This window comes from Pectinophora gossypiella, chromosome Z (assembly GCF_024362695.1).
Source record: "Pectinophora gossypiella chromosome Z, ilPecGoss1.1, whole genome shotgun sequence".
In the NCBI taxonomy this organism is placed as follows: Eukaryota; Metazoa; Arthropoda; class Insecta; order Lepidoptera; family Gelechiidae; genus Pectinophora; species Pectinophora gossypiella.
The window spans coordinates 10,029,222-10,035,221 of NC_065433.1; positions in this window are offsets into that span (position 1 = coordinate 10,029,222).

A 6,000-nucleotide genomic window follows, 5' to 3' on the forward strand; every position below is an offset into this window, starting at 1 on the left:
ATTATCCTAGTCGTAGTAGAAAATATTAAGCCGATATTTTTAAACATGTAATGAAGTCAGTTTATAATATTTCTAGAGTCCTTTTTATTATGATTTCCAAATTAACAAAACTTACATCATCTTAAATATTAAACATAAATATAGTAATGATTATATTTGGAAACAAATTAAAGAGCGTACCCATTTAAATCTTATTAATACAAACATACTTCTATAGCCAACAAAGGGTCGCTATTTATTTATATACAAATTAAAATGTTATCAACTTATTCTACAATTTATTAAAAATGAGTAAATTAATCTCCAATAAATAATATCTTACCTTACACAACTATTACATTAACCCCAATAAATAATTTCTATCTACAAAGTACAGTGGAAGAGATTCTTTAATTAAGTAATAAGTCCGACTATATTATATTGCGTAATAGTTTCGTTTAGTTGATGTAAAGTAATATTTCTCACTTATAATATTGATGCCTCTGTGTGTGATGGTGGGTCTGATGCAAGTTATTTTATACTTTTGGTGACGGATTTAAGACATAAAAATACATATTTTAAACCCAGTGTTTTAACATCGAGAAGTCAAACGTAGTGTTTATATTCCTTGTCGTGTAGTGAGATAACGTCATATCCTTATCGCAAGTCAATCTTGCGCATTCCAAAAACAAATCATTCCTACGTACCAGTACTTTCCTCACATTTTATATTTTAAATATAATGTAGGTATAAATCTTTTTAGAATTTCTATGTAATAAACTTAAGAAAATGTAAATCTAGATATAAGTGATTACCTAGGGCGTTAATTATTCCTATGCGATAGTTATGCTACCTGTGGACTGGCCTTTCTTGTGCTTATTTTATTTTCTAGTTGTATTGGATGAAATAAAACACTAACGGAATCTTTAAATAAATCCCATCAAAAACATAAATGTGAAATGGGAGCCAAGTTCAATATTATGATACATGCTTTGGTTGTTCACGTCAACGACAAAAGAAGTGAGATCTAAATGAGTGCCAAGTTCAATGGTCAGTCCTGAAATTTATTTAAACAACATAAAATATAATTTCTATTTCTCATTTAAGTTTTTGATGGGATATCATTACTTTTTGTACTTATATAAATTAAGAAAACCTATGAATTTCGTATCATAAATCGCAACCTTATAGGTCAGATATCCAGAGACAAACGGTTTTTTGTCCTAAATTACACGAAATATATAAGACGGAAAAAAGGATTTGATAGGTAAAACGGATTAGACGACTTGTACGATTATATTAAAAACTAGGCATTACTAAGGATTTTTAAATTTTAATCAAATTTGTTTTAGATGATTAGGTGAGCTATCATCCGCTTCCGTTTGATCTAATATTTACGGGACATCCAGTATTATTTATTCGACTGTAGCACGGAAAGGAGGGTATAGATTCCTAAACAATTCATTAATTGAAATACTAGCCTGACACTACGACTTAAATATGACGTCATCATATACAAGCGCCGCATAATGTTACGCGTTTTATCAAAAATATCAAACAACAACATGACAGTAAGGCCAATAAATTATTAAATCTGAATACTGTATGTTCTTAAGCAAGGCGTTTCACTAAGAAATAAAGAGGTTATAATATAAAATGCAATGGCGGATGGGCTAACTATTCTTCTCAATACTCATGCGAGACAATACAAAATTAAGCTCTCTAAGAAACGGAGTTATTTACAGCGTCGGGTTACAGACAGCATTGAATGCATTACAACTGCCGCACTGAGACTTTATATCACTAACATAGCGAACTGACACAGGCAATCGTTTTATCATATTATTAATTGGTATTACTATTATATATAGCAGTTAATTTATAAAGATCTAAGAGGATTTTGCAAGAATTATTATCAAACCAAAAGTGCCTACAGAAGGAACAGAAATACAAAACCGTTAAGAGGTGAATGAGAAAAGGACCAAGGTAATGCTAAAAACACGGCCGGATATGTTCATACAATAAAATTCTACCTCATCGCAAAAAATAACGAACAGAGTTTATAGGATGTTAATAGGGCCAAGAGTAACAAGGACTGGGACTCTTACGCAAAGGCCCTAACTGGCTTCAACAAAGAACTGAGGAGGGCAAAAAGGAGATCTTGGAGGAAATTCTTTGAGGAAATAAAAGGTACCCCTCACATAGCAAGACTCCACAAAATCGTATCTAAAGCCCCTCCATCCCATCTAGGTTTTCTTGAGAAAGCCCGATGGGATTTTTACTGGATCCGCGGAAGAAACACTCAAACTACTAGCGCAGGTACACTTCCCCGGGTCTTCCCCGACAAACCATTTAGGATGCACCCCAGGGATTAGGCCCCCCAAAACCAGGAGACCGCGCACTGAGGACTGGAGGAGAGCATCGTTGGTAATCAGACCCCAACAGGTAAAGTGGGCGATTGACAACTTCAAGCCCTACAAATCCAGCGGGGTTGATGATATCTTCCCTGCTCTACTACAGCAAGGGAAGAGCATCATCTTAGGAGTTGTGGTCAAAATCTTCAGGGCTAGTCTTGCCTGGGGATATCTGCCCAGCCTTTGGCGACAGGTAAAGGTGATCTACATTCCCAAAGGAGTATAAGGAGAATAAGGACCCAACACAACCAAAGTCACTCATATGGTAAACCAATAAGTCTTACCTCATTCTTACTGAAGACAATGGAGAAGGTAATTAACATACATATTAGGGACACATATATAAAACTAAATCCCCTACATGTAAAGCAACATGCTTATTATTATTATTATTTGAAAGTTGTGAGGGCCGGACCGAATGCAGCCCGCGAGGTCACTGCGACCTTGACAGATCTATTGTGACCTTAAATCCCTACATTTAAATATCCTCCTCTAGACCGATCCGTTCGAAAAGATCCAACGTCTTTTTGGGAGAAAGCTCCATGCTTTTTAAGCAACATGCTTACCAAAAAGGTAAATCAACCGAGTCGGCACTAATGGAACTGACTGATCGTCTGGAAAAGGCAATCGAGGACAAGGAAATTGCCCTATGTGCCTTTCTGGATATTGAGGGCGCTTTCTATAACACTTCTACAGAGGTCATGATCATGAGCATGGAAGCCCGCAACATTGACAGTACAACGGTAAACTGGGTAGAGTCAATGTTGACAACAAGGATAGTAAAAACGAAGCTCATGGACACAACCCTCGACCTGAAGGTTGCTCAGGGCTGCCCCCAGGGCGGAGACCTGTCACCCTTACTTTGGTCCCTGGTAGTTGATAGTCTACTTAGCGAGCTTAGTTCTGCGAATTATCATACTCAAGGGTACGCATATGATTTGGTGGTTACGGTTGTAGGTAAATGCCCCTACACAATCTCAAGTCTCATGCAATCAGCATTCAAAAGAATTGAGCGGTGGTGCTTAGAGTTCAAACTTTCAGTTAACGCGAGCAAAACCGTAATCGTTCCTTTCACAAACTTGAGAAAACTCGACAAAATTAGACCTCTTTACCTTTTCGGAAAACAAGTAGGCTTCTCTAGCGAGGTTAAATATTTGGGATTGACCTTCGATCAAAGGCTTACATGGTCACAACACATAGGTAACATCACAAGAAAAGCCAAATCTGCGATAGGCACCTGCAGGCGCCTAGCTGGTTCAAGATGAGGCCTTTGGCTCTACAATGCTGTGGTGAGACCTATGCTCGCGTACGGCTTAATATGGCCACTAATAGGGCCACATAATGGACCCCCAGGTAGTCATGGAGCTTTCTCCCTAAAATGCACACACACGTTCTCTTAGTAGTCTGTGGCTAAAAGCAGACTGGATATAACCGGAGTGTCATGAAATGGTCGCCACAATCGATGACTGGTCTCCGCCATATCTTATGTAAGAAGAATATTACATTAAAGCCAAGTTCATTAATTGTTGCGCATAACTAGGTAGCTTATTCCTACCTCAGTAAAATTTTCATATCTTGCATTGTCTCGCACAGCTGTTATCAACGATTAACTCGTGTTTTCTATCCTAAAGCGTCATACTAATATTAACTACAGCATAAGCAACATAATACATCAATAAGCAATAACATCTAAATTGGTAGATACAGCGAAAGTTATAAAATTAAAATGGCAACAACAAACCAACCATATCCCAATTAGTTGTTGATTAGTTAAGTTCACATTCGCTAGAGCCAGCCAGCTAGTGCGCAGAACTCTCACAAGAGCAGTTAAATACTTTATAATGCCTTACAAGTAAGTATAATTACAATCTACGTTCGTAAAGCAGAAAAACGTAGTTCAGTTAAAATGTTAAGTCATTTTCATGGAACGGACATAAAATACTAACTTTAAATAAAATACATATACACTTCTCATCAAAAAAATCGAAACACTTCCGTTTTCATTGTTTCTGTCCGAATTTAACACAAAAAAGGAATTCATACGATGAAAAAAAATACATAAATGTATAGCTAGCAGTTTGGCCATTGCAGTAATAAGCGAAAATTCTAAATTCAAAATTAGAATTTCATTTGTTTATCTTATAAACGAAATGAATCACTGTTTTGAGACAAATGTGTGTTTAGGGTTGGAGTACATTTAGCGTTTAAAAACTAAAAATTGGCGCCTATCCTTAAACTTTTTGTTTTTTATTTCAATACTGTGACTTTGGGACGTCTGAAAAAAGGTTTTTTTTCTAAAACGTATGGATACTTCGCCCACAGAAGCCGCCCAAGTTGTGGCATTGCTGGATTCTGGCCTTAGTCAGCGTGTTGTGGCTGCAAGACTGCATCTAAGCCTGTCATCTGTTCATAGAGTCTATAAACATTATCGGGAGACTGGTTTGTTCACGCGCCGTTCAGGATCTGGCAGGAATCGGGTCACTTCTGAGCGAGATGATCGATTTATTGTAACAACTTCTTTAAGAAATCGACGCCTTAACGCTTTTCAACTGCAGCAGCGGCTTCGTGTTGTACGAAGGGTGGCTGTAAGTGACTCTACAATTAGAAGAAGGTTGAAGGATCGTGGACTGGTACCGCATAAGCCAGCAAATGGGCCGAAATTAACTGCAGACCATCGAAGAGCGCGCCTTAACTTTGCACGTGAGCACCTAAATTGGTCATACCTACAGTGGAGCAAAGTTCTCTTTTCTGATGAGTGTAAAATTATGCTGTATGGTAACGACGGAAGGAACAAGGTCTACAGAAGAGACGGAGAACGCTATGCACAATGCTGCATTGAAGAAAAGGTCAGCTATGGTGGCGGTTCGTGGACGGTTTGGGGAGGAATCAGCGCCGACGGTAAGACAGAGCTTGCTTTCGTGTCTGGGCCACGTCTGCCTGCACTAAACTGTCATCGGTACGTCGAAGAGTGTCTCGAGCCTCATGTGATGCCCTATGCACATTTTATTGGAAACGGCTTCATATTCATGCACGACAATGCTAGGGCTCACACCGCGGGCGTCGTACGAGATTATCTTAACGAAGTCGATATCTCTATTATGGAATGGCCAGCAAGAAGCCCGGACATGAATCCCATTGAACATCTGTGGGATGAATTAAAGAGACGAATTCGAGCAAGAGATCCTGCCCCAGAAACACTTAGCCAGCTGCAAGATGCAATCCAAGAGGAATGGGACAATATACCACAGCATGTGATCGTGACTCTCATCCGATCGATGAAGAACCGTATGGAAGCAGTAATTAGAGCTCGGGGAGGGAATACAAGTTATTAAATAAACGTTTTTTAGCTTTTTTTTCATTTACGTGTGTTGTTTTATCCATTTCCTTTATACTCCATACGGAATAAAAATGACTCATTTAACAAAATACGAAACCTATGAAAAATTCATTTAAATTTAGAACATTAACATTAAGATTTGATAAGCGCATATTACTCACTATTAAACGACATTTAACATTTATTCCTAAATGTACACATTTTTCTGATAATCCTGACAAAACGTAAACTTGCAAGGTGTTTCGATTTTTTTGATGAGAAGTGTATATA